Raw genomic sequence first — 20735 nt, 5'->3', positions numbered from 1 at the left:
GTTTTGGTCAATCTGACTATAATATGTCTTTGAGAAGATCTTCTTGGGTTGATTCTATTTGGCGTCCTTTGTATTTCTTAGGACTGTATCTTCAAGTGCCTCTCTAGGTTTGGAAAGTTTTCTTGCAGTATTTCATGTAATAGGATATCAATGCCCTTATTAGACTCTTCACCTTCTGGAATACAATCTGGACGTTTGGATGTTTGATGGTATCTAGTATTTCTCGTATATTATTCTCATTTTTGGGGGCAATTTTCTCAATCTTCGTGGTGGATTTTTCGAGGCCAGCAATTTTCTCTTCTGTGACTGAGATTCAATTTTCTGTATGATCTAGTCTTCTTTTAATACTTTCAAGGGAGATTTTGACTTCCTTTATTACAGCCTTCATCTCTAACATATCCATTTGATTCTTCTTTAAATTTTTTCATTCCTCTTTTAGATCTTGCAAGAATTTCCTTATTCTTAGAACTTGTCAGCTCTTTTCTCTTGCTTCTTCTGCAGTTCGTTGTCTCTCTTCTCTTCCATCTCTATTAGCTTCGTCATTGTGAATATTCTAAATTCTCTATCAGACATTTACATGATTTCCATTGAACTGTCTTTGGATGAAGAGGAGTCAGTCTTTTTCCTTGGAGGAGAGGTATTTTTCTGCTATTCCATATTTCTTGAGGGTCTACTGTGATTTCTAGTCATCTGATGGATGGTGTGTTTCTTCTTAATTCTTGAAGTTCAATCTGAGCGTTCAGGAGTGTGCAGAAGGAGGTATTCTGGAATCTCTTTACTGTTCCATTTTTATCCCTTTGTGCAGCAGTTTCAGTGTATATTGAAGAATATATTAACCTTAATAGTATTTGGATGTTTGGCTATGGTTCTCTTAGATCCCTCTAGAGATGCAGCGAATGGAGATTGAGGAACAGAGTGATGAGGTAAAAGAAAAAGAAAGGAAGCAGAGAGTGAAAAAAACAAACAAACAAACAAACAAAAACAATAATAACAACAAAGAACCTGAGAGAAAAAGAAGGAAAACATGAAAAAGCAACCACACATTCACGGCTCAGGATTGGCCAGGAAATCATGAAATTTATACACAAATGTAGGACTTCTCTGTCTCTCTGCTTCTCAGAATTCACCCCATGCTCTTTAATTTTATTTTCTACACACACTGAAGATTTTTTAAACAGGATTTGCCCTTAAGTAAAATTGATGAAAAGAAGTCCTTTTGTCTTCTCCCTATAATGTCTGCTTTTGTTTATTGTCTGAAGGCTCTAAGCAGTATTTTTTCCCCCCGGGTGTGTTAGAGAGATAATTGTTATCTGAGTGTCTATCTCCTAGAAGCTTCTTCAGCTAGAAATAAAATAGAAGTAATCAAAAGTACTTATCTTTTACATATATTGGGTGGTGCTCCAGTGAGGGGACCTGCAGGAATTCTGACCCTCTGGTGCCTGTTGATCTGCCTTGGGTCAGGCTCATGCCTCAGGACTGGCCTCTGGATGTCCTGAATTAGGGCCTTAAGAGTGTTGACCAGAGCAGACTTTGGGCATGGCCATAGTGATATCTTTCTTTGTGTGTGTTTTGTGGCCTCAGCAGAGTGAGAGTCTTCATCCTTACTCCAGGAACCCGATCTAGGTGAAGTCCCCTAGGGTAGCAGTGTATATAGTGAAGAGAGCTGTATATGATATTCTTGAGCTACATGAAAATCTCAAAAGTACTCTTTTTTTTTCCCTGATAAAACAAATTTTCTTAATTTAATAGTGTTTAAACTTTCAGGTAATAGCTATCAAGATCTGTTCTTCCTGCTAGATATATTTTTTAAGAGCGATTAAAATATTAGTGTTGTGGTGACGAGCAAATGGAGTAATGGTTATGTCACTGAAATCCCATGTAAGTGGCTGTGATTCAAATCCCGAGTCAAGTGGCTTTAACTCACACTGGGAAAATGTACATGCATGCCCAAAATCTCAAGAGGAGAATGGAGGAGAAGAGAATGTGGCATGGTCATTCCCCCTTGGGATGATTTGTCACTTTTTGTCTCTATTTTTCTCTGTCTCTCCGGTAAGCACATGTGCCCTATAGCAAAAAATCTCTCTCTAAAAATAAATAAATAAATAAATAAATAAATAAAAATAATAATTAGTATTGTTATTAGGAGGTATTCAGAATTACAAGTATACCTCTCTTAAAAATTCATAGGATTTGGGGACCAGCAGTTAGCGTAATGGCTATGTCGCTGGACTCCCACGTAGTCGACCGTGGTTCGAGTCCCGGTGGCTTAAACTCACGCCGGGCATGTGTGCGTACGTGCCCAAGATCCCGAGGGGAGAATGGAGGAGAAGGGATTGCGGCATGGCCATCCCCTCTGGGGGGTGATTTCTCGCTTTCTATCTCTCCGTCTCTGTCTGTCTGGCGAGCGCACGCGCCCTATAGCAAAAACCCCTCCAAAAAAAGAAAAAATGTAAAAAATTCATAGGATTTTAAGTACCTTAATATGTAATTATAATAACTTCTGAAATACATTATGAGTAAAACATAAATTTAATTTTTAGAAATTTAAAATACTTGCATCCAGCTGGTGATATAGTGATAAGGTGCTGGACTACCCCGTGGCTGACCACAGTTCAAATCTCAGATATGGCAGATAGAATTCATATCAGGCACATGTGTGTGAGTGCCTGAAATCCCAGAAGAATGGAGAAGGGACAGTAATGTGTCCATCAACCCAGGGGATACTTTCTCACTTTCCCTCTAGCTGCTGTCTTTCTTCCTGTCTCTCTCTGATGAGCATATGCACTCTATGGCAAAAATCTTAAAAACAATTATAGAGAGAACTTTAAAAATTAAATGATCATTATTGATATCAGAAAGAAATTATTAGTAGCAGTATTTAAAATTTCTTTCCTTTTTCTAAAACAGTTTTTAACATAGGGTACATGTACTCATTGTAAAGAGACAGAAAGAGAAAATTTACTCTCCATGAATGAAGGCAACGTCATAGTCCCTTCTCCTACATTCTCCCCTGGGAAACTGGCATGATTTTCAAGCTCCCATGTCTGAGACTCAAGCTGCAGATTTGGCCATGTGGGATCTAGCACCTTATCCACTGCATCACCTGCTAGTTCTCATTGTAAAATTTAAACTAATTCTAACACTTCAATTTGGGGTCACTGGATAAAATATCAACTTTTTAATGTGATATAATTACATTTAAAAGTGGGGCAATTTAACCTAATGAATAGAAGAAATCATGAGAGAACATTTTTTCTTTTCTGTTTTCAGACAGAAAGGTAATTCAGCTATCCTAGAAATGTAATACCTTACACTGAGTATATCCAATCAATTATATTGTTACAATTATTAGTTTAATTTTATTTGTTATTATTATTATTTTTTAAATTTGACCAAAGAGACAGAGAGTGAGTGAGAGAAGGGGAAAGTGAGAAAGCAATCTACCACATCTGAACCTTAAACCAGAGTTGGCCATGTGGGAGTCCAACACCTTAACAACTGTGCTACCTGCCGGCCCCACAATCAATTATTTTTTATAATTGATCTTGTAGTCTAAGAAGTTTGTTCATTTATGTTTTTCACAGGCTAACGTGGTATTTTTATCATTCTTTATTAAGGCTGATATACTTCATAACTTCGTCGAGATAATAATTTATATGCCATAAATTTTACCTAATTAATGTGCACAATTTTATATTTAGTAAATGTATAGATTTGCTCACCCTTTCCTAAGAAAAGAAACTTTGTGAAGATTAGCAGTCTTTCCTCATCTTTTAAAGCTTCTTCAACCCTAGGTAATAACTTACTTATTTATTTATTTATTTATTTATTTATTTATTTATAATTTTAGTCTATTCTGAAAGTATTATACAAATGAAATCATACAACATGTGTGCTTTTATGTCTCACTTCCTTCACTTGCATAATTATAAAATCCATTCATGTTGTACAGTGTACCTGTGCTTCATATCTTTTCTTTTCCAAATAAAAGTTCTATTGTATGACTTATAACATGTTGTGTATATTTTATTTATTTATTCATCATTAGATAGACCACTAGATTGTACTCTTTGGCTATTATAAATAATAATGCTATGAACAGTTGTGTACATATTTTTTGACTATATTTTCTACTATGAGTATACACATGGCACAGATAATAATTCTGTTCTTTATGTTTTGAGGAACAGGTAAACTTTTTTTTCCCAAAATAATTGCAGTATTTTTTATACCAACTAGAATAAAGATTCCAATTTTTCTATATCCTTGTCAGCAATTAGTATTATCTGTCTTTTAGATAATAGTCAACCCAATGAGTCAGAAGTGATATTTCATTGTAGTATTGATTGTATTTTCTTTATTTAAAAATATAATTATTTATTAAATTTTATTTATTGTTGTTATTTTTGCTATAGGGTGTGTGCATTCACAAGAGAGAGATAGAGAAAGAAAAAGTGAAAAAACAAACCAGTAAGTCCTGGACTCAAACTGTGATTGGCATTGTGGAGTCTAATGTCCCAAACACCATGCCACCTGCTGGCACCTTGATTGTATTTTCTTAATTAATCATAATGAAAATCTTATTTTCAGGTGTTTGTAGGTCATTTGTGTATTTTCTTCAGAGAAATGCCTATTCAGATCCTTTGCTCATTTTTAATTGTATTATTTGTCTTTTTGTTGTTGAGTGGTAAAGTTTCTTTATATATTCAAGATAATCAGTTAGGTATAAAATATACAAATATTTATTTCTATTCAGTACATTGTCATCTTACATTCTCAATAAAATTCTTCGAATCATATTTTCATTTTAATTTTGTCAAAGTTCATTGAATTTTGTCTCTCGTAACTTGTGATTTTGGTGTTATATCTAAGAAACTCCCTAATCAAAAGCCACAATAATTTTCTTCAAAAACTTTATAGTTTTACAAATAAAAATTAATTATTGCTCCAGAATTTCCAGACATCTACATGTACATGCTTGAATGAAAATATCTAGATATTATTACTTAGGGGGCCAATAAAATTGATTTTTCTAATGAAAAAAATTCTGTATGGTTTTAGAGATTCTATACTTTGGTCTATAAGCCACCTAGTGTTACTATTTTGCCTGGTATAAAGAATGGGTATAATTTCATTCTGTTGCATATGAATATTTAATTGTCCAAGCAACATTTGGTAAAAAGATTACTATATTTCAGTCACTATTTCTTCAATTACATTACTTCCAATTTCTCTTCTTCTGATATTCATTTGTGGACATTAATACATTGATGGTGCATCATGATCTCCAGGACAGTTCATTTTTCTTTATTTTTTTCTCTGTTCTCTCTGTTACATCATTTATACCAATCTATTTTCAATTAATTTAGTTTTTATCTACCAACTCAAATATATTATTAAGATCCTTAAGCAAGTTTTTAACTTGATTTAATATATTTTTAACCCCAGACTTTCCATTTGACTCCTTAATAGTTTCTCTTTATTGACTTTCTCTATATGATGAGATCTTGCTATCTACTTTTAATACTTTAAGCATGATTTATTTTTGTTTTCTGATCATACTTGTAATAGCTGCCTGAAACATTTGTCTTCTGACTTTCAGGCCCTCAAAAGCTTTCTGTTGTCTGATGATTTTAAATTTTATTTCATTCATCTTTTTATGAGTGAGGGACAGAGAGAAAGGAAAAAAAAAATGACAAGCATGCTCAGCAAGATCTCATGTTGCAATCCCCTCTCCCTAGCCTCTAACCAAGAATCATGGCCACATGTGTGTACCTGGTGTGTACAAGTCAAAGTAGAGACTGAACCCTAATCTTCTACATAGGCTCCAGCACTGCAGAGCATCGTACAGCCACTGCGGCACCACAACAGAGCCTGTTACTTGTTTGTTTCCAATAAGTGGGTCATATGTTCCTATTTCTTTGTCTGTTATACATATGTTTTTCGTTATGGTACTTCCCTCTTATCCATGGCTTCACTTTCTCTGGTTTCAGTTACTTAAGATCAGCCACAGTTTAAGTACAGTAATACACTCTGAGAAAGAGAGAAGGACCGTATTCACAAAACTTTGTTAACTAGACTTTGTTATAATTGTTATGTATTATTATAATCTCTTCCTGTGCCTAATTTATAAGTTAAAATTGATCATAGGTATGTATGAATAACAAAAGACAATATTTATGGAGTTTGGTGCTATTCCTTTTCACACATCCATTAGGTGTCTTAGAACATATATCTGTGGATAAGAGAATAAGATATTGTGTGGGAAGTTGGATATTTTGGATAATTTAGCAACTCTGGATACTGACTCAGCCTCCCTTTTCAGGATTTGTTGTTATTGTTTGCTTACTTATGTTTAATGACTTGGCTGAATTACTTAAGTTTTTTTATTTTCCTCATAGTGGCAGCCTGTGATTTATTCCCTGTAAGGCGCAGCTTTGGTTATGTTCACAGTCACTTTGGGATGACACTGGTTTTAGTGCGGCTGTCTTTGACTATGTTTTCCCTGATTTCTCCAAAATTGCTTGCATGTATTTGCATCACACCCAGCTATTAACCACTACCCTTTGCTAGCTAATTGCTGCATTCTTTTGTATGCTATAGTCTTGAGGCAGAATTTCTCTTTGGCAGAGGACATAAATTGACAGCGTGATTCAATAAATTCAGATCCTTTTTCAATGGTTGTTTTTGAGGCCAAACTTTGAGATTTGTTACAACCCCAGGAGGGCTCTTAGAATTTTTGTCCCTGTGGTTCTCTCTGTTGAAATTCTAGTTTCTTTATGGTTTAGCTTGTTGCTCTCATGAAAACAGTACATAGTAGTAAGATAAGGATTAATCTCATAGATTAGTGAAATTGTCTCCTGTGTGAAATCTTTAAATATTAGGATTATAAATGTAAAAGTAAATGTACATGTATTACAGTGTTAAATTTAAGATTATTGCTTTTTATTTCAAGGAAAGAATTAACATAGTGTGGCCAGCAGATCGCATGGTGGTTAAGATGCTGGATTCCCACAGTTCGAGTCCCGGACTCAGAGGCTTGAAAATCAATCAGGTACATGTGCACGAGTACCCAAAACTGCAAGAGAACGTAGGAGAAATGATTACGGCATAGCCATTCCTTGAAAGGGATAGATTTCTCACTTTCCCTTTCTCTGTCTCTCTCTGGCAAGTGCATACACCCTATGGTAAAAACCTAAATAAAGGAAAAAAAATAGAGTTAAAATAGGCAGTGAAATTAATTTGCCTACAGTAGCTAAAATTAGCCATATCTACTGATATAAAACACACAGTGGTCTGAAACTGCTGTCATTATTGTCTGCTTTTTCTTTATAGTTTCCTAAGCTGTGTTGTTTAGGACCATCATAAATATTCCTTCTTGGGACATTGTCAGAATGAATTGTTCCTTTTTGTCTCTGTACTGATATTGCTGTACCAGCTTTTTTTTTTTTAAGTGTTCAGTACATCTTCATTTTCTTTATTATTTATATATTTTGAATCATTTTATATTACACATATTGACTATAAAATTTATTGTGTTAACATTTTATTAAATACTATATAATGATATTAATGACCATTATTTTATAGTATTTTGTGATTTTTCTATAGCTATATTGCTTGTATTGTCATAAATACATGCACATGTATACTTACAAACAGATACATTATTTTGTTTAATGTAAATAATGTGTGTTACCAATTTTAATTAATTCCCAAAGATAGTATCATTTTCTGTTCAGCAAACTTTATTCAGTTGCCAAAGAATGAGCAAGCTCACAAATGCCAGCTCACAATTCAACTTCTCACTCGTCTTGAGTTGGGAGTTAAAGTTACAGCAAATAGGATAATGAGGCGATAGAACAGATGAAGAATATTCAGAATTTTTTCCAGAAAAGTCAGGGATTTCCTATAACTCCAAAAATCCACCTCCTATAACTCTTTATAAGGTTATCTCTGGTAGTAACCATGAAGACTGTCACACTCACAGTGCTGGTGGGTATGTCATCTGTAATAGCGTGATAATGCAGTACCATGAGGACATAATGAGTTTGAGGTTTAAGCAGGTTGTTCCAGGTGCCATCCTGTTTCAACTGTTTCAGGGTGAAATTTTTAGTGGAGGCCTTAACTTTTTTTTTTTTTTGAGAGGTTTTTGCTATAGGATGCTTGTGTTTGCCAGAAAGACAGAGAGAAAGAGAGACAGAGAGACAGAAAGCGAGAAATCACTCCCCAGGGGGGCTAGCCAAGCTGCAATCCCTTCTCTTCCATTCTCCTCTCAGGATCTTGGGCACACATGCACATGCACCCAGCATGAGTTTAAGCCACTGGGTCCGGGAATCCAACCATGGTCGACTCCATGAGAGTCCAGCGACATGGCCACTACACTAACTGCTGGTCCCAAGGCCTTATCTTTATTTTTGTTTGTTTTAGGTTTTTTGTTTGTTTTACTATAAGGAGAGTGTGTGCATCAGCAACAGAGAAAGAGAGAGAGAAAGTGAAAAATCAGCCCTCAGGGGTATGGTCATGAAGCAATCCCTTCTTTTCCAGTTTTCTTTTAGGACTTTGATCATGTGTGCACATATACCCAGCATGATTTTCAATTCACTGGGTCTAGGAACCAAATCATGTAGCTGGCCATGTGGGATCCAGTGTTTTGACCTCCATTCCACCTCCTGGCACTATGGAGGTTTTCTCTTAACTATTGGGATGTATTACTTTCTGTTACTTAAAGAAAAACATCGTTAGGGAGGGGCTGGGGTATTGTATGAGCATGGGAAATATAGTAGGTGACATATGTATACATATATGAAAGTAGACAGTCTAAAAAGTAAGAAACTGAGAGGTCGAGGGTGGGTGTGAGGTACATATGGGTTTTTCTGCTTGTCATTATTGTCATCTTTTCCTTTATATTTTTCTAAGCTGTGTTGTTTAGGACCATCATAGTTATTCTTTCTTGGCTCATTTTCAGAATGAATTGTTTCTTTTTGTTTCTGTATTAATATTGCCATACCAGCATTTTTTTTAAGTGTTCAGTGCAACTTCTTCATTTTCTTTATTTATATATTTTGCATCATTTTGCTCTATTGTTCTATAAATGGCATTGAAAATGATGAATCAATGAATCAGGTTATAAACCCATCCAGCATTTTTTATTATAATAAATAGATATTTGAAAATTAAGAAATTGTGGAGCAATAACTACGTTATAATATTTACATATTTTTAAGGAGAAGATTGGACTCCTCTGGCCATTAATAGGGTCAGTGATACATTAAGTTACAGAAAAAGTTTGTGGTATAATTTAGATAGAGCAAGAAGGTGCAAGAGATGAGTAAAGCAAATGCAGTATTTTGATATGATTTTTACTATAATAATTATGGGAAATTGCATTTTGGGGTGAAATAGAATGATGCATTAGCATAAAATGTTATGAACGCTGATAAGAGAAGCTATACCATTTTTTTTTATTTTTCTCCAGAAACTTTTATTTAGCAATATTAACATTAAATATGTTATGTAATGCCAGCATACAATGAAATATATTTTGGTTTTTAAAAATTTAAATGCAGTATGGTATATAGGGAGTCTATAATTATTTTCCTGTAGTAAAAACAATTACCACATTAATACTTTTCTACAAATAGTGTGAAGTTATAGTTGCTTGTCAGGAATAGCGATAGGTCATTCAGAATAAAATTCTGCCTCAGGTTGATCACTTCTTCAAGGATTTGGTTCCCTACCTTGTGATTCGGACAGCTTAGTTGCCAACAAAACCTCAAATAATCAGTCCTTGGCAGACACATTCACAGAAACCAAATTCACAAGAAAAAAGTTTTATAGCTAAAGAAAATTAATTTTTAGTAAGGGCTACACCTGCCTCAGGTAAAATGTAATTCTAAGTGGAATGGACATCCAAATTCCCAAAAGAAATAATCCAGTACAATTATTTTGGATTAGTCAGGAGGCTTTGGTCTCAAAATCTCCATTCCATATGTTAGAAATATAATTGAAAAAAAAATAGTGAAACTGCAATGCATGCAATAATTTAATCAAAAATAGAATTCGACCATCCCTGAACTTACAGAACCAAAACTTTAAGACTACTAAAGAGGATCTATTTGCAGTAGTTTAAAACAGTTTAAAACAACAATGTTGAATGGATATCTAGTTTTTAGAATTAAATGTCTAGACCTGGATTCAACTTAATTTTGCCATATTAGCTATGAGAAGCTTACTTGGTCTTATTTTATAATCTTTACACTGAATTATTTCTTAGGTACACTTTATTTGATTCAGTGGGAAAGAACTTTCCAAGATGTCACTAAGCATACACACAGAAATTATTGTAAGGATGTATGTGGATATAGCATTAGCAAAATATATACAATTAACTGGGGAGCTTATCATTTGTAAGGAGGTCACCACCTGTGTGTTGAAACCACAATGAATTTGGTTGTTCTAGTTGATTCATGCTCTTAATCTATTTGTCACTTTTGAACTTACTGTCTCATAATTCCAAATACCCATTCCTATCTATGTTTTGTAGGACTCGGGCTTAAATTGTTACTCACGTTTTTCTCTTTGCCAGTTAGCTCCTTAAGAGGCTTTCTCAATAGGTGACATTAGAAATTGCCAGGTTGGATAAGGGAGACCACTAGTTCCTTCCTTTCTGTGCTGTTTCTTCCTCTTGACTTTCTTTTTCTTAATGCCATCCTAACAGTATTTGCTCACCAGACTAGTAACACGTCTTTCTTAGCAGCAACTAAATCTAATATCCACAGTTTTTGATATTTAAGGAAGCAATTTAATTGCTCCCCGTACTCAAAGAAAAGATCATCCAGGTAGCTGATAACACCTCCTCAGAAATGTAGGCCCCTGATTTATAAGACTTCTCCTTAAAGTGGCTCCTTCTTTTTTTTAAAAAAGAAATTATTTATTTAATTAAAGTAATTAATTAATAATCGTCATAATTATTAGTTTTAATTCACCAGAGGGAAATAAAGAGAAAGAGAAGGAAAATGAGAAAGCTGGCCACCAGGTCCAGGGACTCAAATGCCCTCTGCAATGTGGGAGTTCAGTCCCTTAATTGCTATGCAACCTGCAGGCCCCTCTCCTTCAAACTTCTCACTTTAGTAATTGCAGCCTCTTGCTTTTGTTCTTATAGTCCTAGAAGTGGTAGTTACTTCCTATAATAGTAACCTGTGTGTAAACTTGGTGTTCCTTATACCTTTTTAGAAAACAAACATTTTAAACCTTCTTAACACTTTTTAAAATTTTAAGTCAATTCATTCATATAACTGGTGCAATTTCTTTCACTATCTAAGTCCTGACAAAAAAATTTGTTGCAGCAAAGAAACCATCAGATAGAGGAACCAGCAAGTGATATGGTAGTTAAGGTACTGAATTCCCACATGGCTCATGGCAGTTCAAGTCCCAGACCTGGTGGTTTGAAAATCACCTCAGGTGCATGTGCATGCATGCCCAAAATACTAAAAGGGATTGTGGTATGGTAATCCCCGGGCGGGGGTGAGGGGTGATTTCTCACTGTTTCTCTGTCTCTCTCTGGTAAAAGGGAATAAAAGTTGGAATGGAGAAGTTTATTTAGACCAAGATGAAACTGAAGACCTTGAACTTCTAGTCATTCTCAGTGTTTCTTGCCAATGGAATTAAGTAGCTTTTCTTCACTAATATTTGGAGCAATTCCTTACTTGAAAAACCCTATAATAACATTATCTGTAACAGTTTTACTGAAAAGATAGGATGACTTTATATCAAAATAATGCTCACAACACCTTGTAGTCACTAAGCTAATAAGCAGGGCCATATTATAGCATTCTTCAGACAAGCAAGTACAAAAAAATAATAATAGTAATAATTCCCTAAGAGCAAATAACTTATGAATCAAAAGAATTTTAAGACTTGTCTAATTTTTATCAAAAGAAATATGTGTAATATGTGTGAAAATATATCCTAAGGGTGTTATATGAAGGAAGACAGACTAAAATTCTGAATCAGATTTAAATTTATTGATATTGATATGAGCGTACTTTCACAGATCATAGATTAATGTGAAAACTTGGGTATCTCAAAATAGTTGCAATAGTTTGCTTCATTGGTTGATTAAAGTGTGGGCTCAACCATGTTCTTCATTTAATGAGATTTAGCTGCCAGAACTTTCCTAGCATCATTTTCTTTCCTGAGATATTTTTGCTATAGGACACATTGGCTCACTGGAGAGACAGACCCAGAAAATGAGAAATCACCCCCTGGGGGCATGGCCATGCTGCAATCCCTTCTCCTCCAGTCTCCTCTCAGGATCTTGGGCATGCACACGCATGTGCCTGGTGTGAGTTTTAAGTTGCTGGGTCTGGAACTTCAACCATGGTCAACTATGTGAGAGTCCAGCAATGGAATCAATTACGCCATCTGCTGGTCTTTTTCTTGACATAATTAAGAAAAAGGAATTTAAAAAAATTAGGTTGCTAATATTTTAGAAATCCTAAAAATATACCATAGTGATAGTTTCATAAACAATATAAATAACTACTCTCCAATACATATCCTCATGGGACTCAGAGAACTCTTCATTTATAAAAATTACCAGTAAATACAGCACTAGTATTTTTGAAAAATTTGTGTTCACTGTGTTTTAAGACAAGTCTGAGGTAGAGATGATTGCAATATAAATTATTTTATTGAGAATAACTGGATTTCATAAAATAGGATGATAAGTGACAGTGGTTATTTATTTTTTCTTTCTTTCTTTTTTTTTTTAACTGAGAAGTACAGTAGAGACTTAAGTGGTAAATAGAAAATTTGATCCACAAGGATCTTTGTTGTGGGTTAATTTATCATGTTTATCATGGTGTCTCTATGACTAAGTATATAGTCAGGTTGCTAAAAATTTACTTGATCTATACAATGGAAAATAAAGCCAGGCGTAGTGGCCAAAAAACACAATATAAATCATTGCTGCTTATCCAGTTTCTAGTACTAACTCAGTGAATTAAAGGAGCATTTAGATTCTCTTGGAAGATCCTGCACCTCTGACACAAGTATACAATGGAGTATGCATTTTATACGAGGAATTACCTAAGGAAACTTCAGTTGTTACTAGTATAATTACACATTGTTAAAAAAAAAAAAAAAAGGTGCATAAGCCTATGGCAATTATTGGACACAGTCCTGGGATTGATGACAAATCATGAGAACACAAAATGTCATAATTATGTTCATCAGCCAAAATGAAAAGATTTTTATTTGATTCAGGTGATAAAGGGGACATTGATTTCTTTTCACTTCACATCAAACCAAATATGATTGAGGTTTCCTCTATGGGTATCTCCAAGGTTCTTGAAGAGACAGTAGAAATGGCTGTAACTGGCACCTGGCAGCATTCTCCACTTGCCCTAACAATGCTATAGGGCCATTATGATAGAAAGGGTAAAGTGGAAGCCGTTAGCACTTTTTTCTTTTCTGAAGTACAGACCAGAAGCAATACCACATTTCTAGGATATTGCGAATATTAGAGCGGTCATCAAAATCAGCCAAGTTATATGATTATTCTTACCACAGCACTACTGAATTTGCCTCTCAGGACTAGGCAGAGGGTGAGTGAGTCTTAGAAAAGACAAAGTATTATAGCTGAATTAGAGAGGGACATTAATTGCCCCTGCTGTTCCAGGGACATTTTTTTTGGACTAAAGTGAAAGGTCCCTGGGCACTCTATATGCAGCTATTAACCTGAATAATGAATATTCCGTTTACATATTAATGTACAAAGGCTATCAAGATCTGTTGCTTTTACCAGGCAAAGCTAACAGACATATTTCCTAAGGACTGTCAAATCTCCTGCTCTCTGAGATAATTTAGCCAACAGAAATCTCAATCGCTTTGATATTTCAAACAACTTCACATTGTTTTACTAACAATATGACTCATTAGATTTTGTGAACAGGTAGTAACAGGTAGTTCAGTACCTCACTAAAGTAAGTGTCAATCAGAGGATGGTATATAAACCCCAAGAATATTTGGGGACCTGCTAACTCAGGGAGGATTTTTGAGAGTACAAAGACTGGGAGCATGCATAATGCTCTCTTTACAGTGAAAGACAAGTTGTTGCACTTTGAAATGTTAGCATTAAAAAAAAGACACAGTGCTTGATGGACATTTTTATTTTTTTTTAATTTGGAGCTTTATATATTCTATTTTATTGTATTACTATAAACCATTTATCAAGTAACCTGTATACTTCTGTGAAAGGTTGTCTGCAATATATTGAGTGAAATATGTAATTTGTGCACACACACACAAAAAAACCCCTATAAATTTAGCAGTTTTTAGAGGATTCGAGCAAGAGATGGCTCAGCAGTAATTGGTGACCGAAGTCTAGCTCTTCTTTTACTTTGTTTTATGAACCAGAAGATACAATCATGCTCAAAGTGTCTATGGCAAAAAGAATTGCTGTATAGAGCCTCTTATGAGGACTAATGAAAAAATTACAATGGTGTTCGGTTGTTTTTGAGAAATCTTTGTCTTCTTCTGCCAAAAACTGTTCTCTCTTTTGAGACATAATTCCTTGCTTGTTACTAGGACTTAGAAGACACGTGAGTATGGGGCTTTTGACTTTGTAAGCCAAGCTTCTTCTTATTAACTGATGTTGTCTGATTGATCAAATCATACATTTGGACACTTACACTGGCACTCAGTCAGAAAAAAGGAAATTGTATATGAAGACTCAGGACTGAGGAAATTGAAAGGTATATGAAAGTTGAACAAGAATATGGCTCAAATTTCCTCTGTAAACATTTCATTCCTATTACCCCTTTTTCTTAATCTATGCCTATGCCCCTTTGGGGCAATTCTCTATGCCCAATTGTCTAAGGAATAAAAAGTCCAAGTATATTTTACCAACCACCTATAATAACCTCATTCAGGGGTGGCATTCAAATAAAATTAGAAGGAAAATCTTATACTGGTTAGAATTTCAAATGTTATATTTGACTGTTCTTTTGGTCTAGGTGAAGTGATGGCTAAGAGATCAAATCTGCCTTGATTTGTGGGGAATTGTTAATGATTTTTCTGGACAGTTACGAACTTCTAAAGAAGAGAATTGAAAAATAGTGACAAATGAGATCTGGCTCGAAGATGTGGGGGTAGATTTATCAAAGCAGGCAGAGTTTGAAAATAATTGAGTCCCATCTGATGCTCACAAATGTCGTCTACTTCAGGCAAGTTTCTTAGAATAACATTGGCAGGCAATGCCATCCAATGAATTCCAGTCAATACCTTTACCAAGTTGCCCACTTGCTCAATACGTCCTTTGTTAAATAAAATGACTGGGATGCAGCCTGTCCACAGGGCACATCCATGTGAATGTCCCTCATCAATGTTAATCTGACTAACCACCACCGAGTGCCTTACCTGATAACAGCGGAGAACAACAGTGGATCCTGGTGTGGAGCCATTTCTAAGAGGTGGCCAAACACCTAGTGACAAGTTTTTTACAGTGGAAGCTTATATTATTTAGGAGACAAAGATGTGTCCTCCCTATAATAGACACATTATTCTGAATATGGATTTACCTCCCCTGACCTTATTGTTTCTGTCAACCACCAACATTTACCAATTTATGGAATGCTTTGTTCATTTTCATGACATTTTGCACATCATTTACTCTAGTCAAATACTTTCTTTCTTTCCTAAGTCATTGGTAGTCAGGTCTATGAGTACTCTGTTAGATGACCAGTTATGGAGGTAGGAGTGAAAATTTCAAAGGATGAATTTCAACTTTCAATCATTAACCAAAACATAGCATTTCTTTTAAAAAATACAAAATACAAAGGTCTGGAGAATGAAGAGCACAACTGAGAGAAACCCCTACTCTGTGTTGAAAAAGGTTAAATAACAAAATTATTGCTTCCCATCCCCTCAACTTCAACCTTCACTAATTTGGAAAATTATTTGCATTTATCCAGTTAAAACTCTTGTAAGTGAGATATGTGTTACACCCACTTACAGGTAGATAAGGTTGGGACCCCAAAGGAAAGTCAGTATGTTTTTCTTTTTAATGAACTCCTGCATTTTTTTTCTATGTTCTGATTAATGTTCAAAATGCAATCCTTTTACATGTCTCTAAAAAATGTGTGACTCTTTACTAATAAAGAAAGAGTTGGGGATATTGAGCACACAGACAGGGTAAAGGTCCAATATGGAGTCACAGTGGCTAAGTTTTCATAGTCAAAAGCTGACTATATTGAGACTCAGAGGAACTATAGCTAAGGGCAACAGTTTCTATTTAGTAATTGCGTTCTAATAACAAGTACAGAATGCTATGGTCTGCTGACCCCACAAAAATAGAGTAATAAATCACTCAGACTACCATGTAACTATTTTCTAAAACCCACTTTCTTATCAGAAAGCAAGCCCATTGCTTGTATGGCTAAATAAAAACCCCTTGCCTCCAACTCTTCTTTGACAACCCATATGGGCCTCCTTCCATTGCATTGGAAGCTTTTTCTTCTTCCCTAATAAACTTCGATTACTACCCTCCCTATTTGTCCATGTCTCTAATTCTTTGTGAACATAGAACAAGAACCAGCACAGGTGATAGATCTGAGCACTTGGCACTCCCACATCATTTCTCCTTGAAAAAATTTTTATGCTGGCACCCTAATTTTTCCTTTCCTTTTTTTTTTCTTTTATTTTCTTTCTTTCCTTTCCTTTTTTCTTAAATTTGATGTAGGGTGCATGTGTTTGCTGGATTGAGAAAAAGTAAGAAAATGAGATGGCCATGTTGCAATCAATTCCTTTATTTGCAATCCATTCTCCTCTGAGGATTTTGAACACACATACACATGTGCCTTGAGTATTTTCAAGCCACCAGATCCAACAATGGAGCTGCACTTTGGGGAATGTGGAATCTAGCTACCAAAGCAATCCTGACTTTGACTGCCCAGGCATCCTACATTTTGACTGATCTTGGAATAAAGGGTGTACCTCTGAACAGATCAAATATAAGAAAGGTAATGTAGTTATCATCTAATATGATTTGTGACCACGTATGGCCACTTGTTCAATGAGGCCTGTAGACTGAGTTTCCAAAGGGACATGTCAGGGATTCTGACTTAGAAGTATAAAAGAGAATATCACTTCTGAACGTTCAGAAGAATTTGAATGGTTAAAAATCCTGAGAAGAGACTGGAGTAGAATGGATAGCAAATGAGGTAGTGTGTGCAAAAGTTCCAGGCAGTCAGCACAGAAGAAATATGAAAGAATTTCCCACCTGGGTCTGCATTTACTCTATTATGTCTTGGATACTAAGTGTCCACTGCCAAGCTGACCTAAATGTTCATTATATTCTTTCTAGATTAGATACTAATGCTTCCCAGCTAAATTCTAAATAAACTATTTACTTATCTGTCCTATTTATAAACACATGTTATGTTTGTTTTAGTGTGCCAAACAAACATGACCTCAACAGTGACAGAAATGGGGAATGTGAGAAATCAATCACCCCACCCCCCAGGGAGGTGGCCACTCGACAATTCCTCCTCTTCTTGGGGTTTTGAGCACACACATACATGAACCTGGCACGGTTTTCAAGTCAAGTCTAGGACTCAAACTGTACAGTCACCCCCGCATGGTATCCAGCTGCCTTAACTTCCATACTTACCCTTATGCTCCTGAGATCCAAATGTGAAGCAGGTATGATATTTTATTCTTTCATGACTATATTATGGGATTTTTAGCTCTTTAATATTAAGAGTTCATTGTAATCTGACCTGATGATTCCCAATCACTTACTTACCCTTATGCTCCTGAGATCCAAATGTGAAGCAGGTATGATATTTTATTCTTTCATGACTATATTATGGGATTTTTAGCTCTTTAATATTAAGAGTTCATTGTAATCTATTTGTGAATCCAAGAAAAGCACTGGCATTCACTTTTACAGTTTAAAGCATTCTAAAATTCTATGTATGTTGTTTTAAGGAACATGTGGTCTTGACAAATTTTAGAAGTTATTCACTTCTGTGCCACTGCCATTCTTTCAAATGACCAGGATGCAGTTCATTACAAATATATTGATTGCAGTGACTCTACTGCAGTGAAAAGATAAGGAAATGGGATATCAAGATTTAATTTCACTGTCAGTAGAGTCTAATAATTTCTGGAGGCTCTTCTTTATTGGATTTCAATCTTTGCTTCGCTTGTTAGATTTATATAGTGCTTTTCCTTCTAAGAACACAGAATTCTATGTAAAAGCTTTTGAAATGGTAACCTTGAATATAATAAGATTGAAAAGACCCAAAAATAAAAATGCAAAAGTGGTATGGAGGCAGGAAGGTTAAGAAGAAACATTAGGAAAACTAGGTAAGAGCAAATTTGCAAATTCTCAGGCAATGACGATGTTTGTGACAAGCTCCTGAGAGACAGAGGAGCTACTAATCTGTGAGTCTCCACTGCAAAGAGAAAAGGAATAAAGACTGTGTTAAAATGATCATGGCTTATTCACTATCCAGTTTTTCATTTTGTAACATTATGAATAAAACTTGATGTGGAACAGCTTAACTAGCAAGTATATCTACAACTGTAGACTCTTCTAAGGTTTCAAGCTGCTAAATGAGAGAGAAAATTCACTAGTTTGACCTCTTTCTACTTATGCTCTTATCACTTTTTCTCCTTTTTTATATTATGTTCTTTCATCCTCAGAAAATCCATTTAAATGTCAAGGACAGATGGGAAAGCAATAGGGCAGTGAGACCAGTTGATGCAATTCCTTTTTAGTAATTATGTTTAAGAAATATAAATTGGGAGCGTGTACCAGATTTCAAAATAATTAAATTCATGCAAGTGCTGTGCAGAAGAAATATGACTTTCATTTAGTAGATTTTATCCTAAAAAACCCTACTTTCCAGCAAACTGTGCAAGTTATTGATACAATAGTATTAACTAATGTATGGATTTAACATATATCATATTATCAATGAGGAAACTTAATTTCTCATTTTATATAATCACACTTTTAATTAATTTTCAGTCTATTTGTCCAGATATCAGACTGTGATATTAATAATTATAAAATGTCTCTAAATGACTGTCAGTGCCCCAGATTCTGGATAAAATTTATCTCATTTCTCTAACACCTTGTGGATACATCTCCCTCTAGAATGATGTAATAGAGTAGTTTTTCACATCCAACTAAATATAGGTAACGAAAAACTATGAATGTTATAGGTAAAATAAATTTTCAAAGGGTGTGAAATGAGGGGAAAAGAAAGTAGACCAGTTAGGAGACTTGGGACTCAAAGAATAACATGATATAATGTCAGTGGGTTTTCATTTTGCCTCATTTACTCAGATGTGGAGCTGGAGGAATAAACCACCTAGAAATGTCAATAGATGCAGATGAAACAAACAAAGAAGCAAACAAATGCTAAAGCATGCTTTCTTTAATCACAAGCTAGGAAAAAGACAGTCTGTGAAGATGGAAATAGTTTAGACAAAACAGAAAAACACAATCCTCACAAAACATAAACTCTATTATCATCAAACACCACAAAAACAAAACAAACAAAAAAAAAGAAAGAAAAGAAAACAAAACCATGGCACCATCTCCACCTCTAGCATCAAAGACTAAGCGAGATATTAAGGTCTCTTCTCCCACCAGGCTGGGATAAGTTATCTCAACATGTCTGCTAGGATGTATTAGAGGATGCCTTTTATTCTTCTCTCCTAACACCCACAGTGTAAATGCAAACCAAATGAGTTGGCCCATTTATCCCCTCTGGAGTGGTATCAGCAGAGGCCCAGTTCAGAGATAAGTCTTCCATCACTGTCAAGGAATATTGAGGTCTTTTCTCTCCAATAGTGTCACTGGAGGCCATTTGGGAAGGAGGAACAAGGAATTCTTGCCTCTTCTAGCCAGGTTGGTTTAATCAGAAGTACACCACAAGCTAGAAATTCTACCCTTGCTCAACAGAATACTTCTGTCCCACTGAAGGGAGTTAGTGGAGGCTGCATCCATTTATCAGTACCCCTTCACTTAACCTTCTAGAGTAATGTCATAAGATACCATTTAAACCACACAAATGACAGAATTAAATAAGGTCTAGAGTCTTTTAATTTCCAAATATCTCATTTAAGATGAGATATTATTTGAAAATCACATGTCATATAAACTATCAAGATAATTTCAACTTGAGTGAAAAAGGCAGTTAATAGAAGCTAATATCAGAAGGTAGAGTTTATAGGATTATCTGACAAGAATTTTAAACAGATAACATTAAGTTGTTTTAATAGGCAATTATAAACAAGTTTTAAACTAATAAGAAAATAGAATGTCTCCTCAAAGATAGAAAAGATCAGTAAGAAAGAAGATAATATGAAGAAGAACCAAATGTAAATTTTGTAGCCCAAAAATATAATGAACAACAAATAAGACTCCAAAATCAGCCTCAAGACCAAAATAGATGAGACAGAAGAATAAATACACTTAAAGATAGAATGATATCAGCAAATCTTTACCACATCAGAAAACGGACTATAAAGAAAATAAATAGCACTTCAGTTACTTGTAAAACAATTTAAAAAATACATGGCATTTATGTGATCATACCTTATAAGGAGAAGAGGAAGAGATTGTGGTTAAAAATGTTTGCAAAGGGGGGACCAGAAGTTAGCATAATGGTTATGTCGCTGGACTCCCACGTAGTTGACTGCGGTTCGTGTCC

Source organism: Tupaia chinensis, unplaced genomic scaffold (genome assembly GCF_000334495.1).
Source record: "Tupaia chinensis unplaced genomic scaffold, TupChi_1.0 Scaffold000448_1, whole genome shotgun sequence".
Taxonomy (NCBI): domain Eukaryota; kingdom Metazoa; phylum Chordata; class Mammalia; order Scandentia; family Tupaiidae; genus Tupaia; species Tupaia belangeri.
This window is presented reverse-complemented; position numbering follows the sequence as displayed.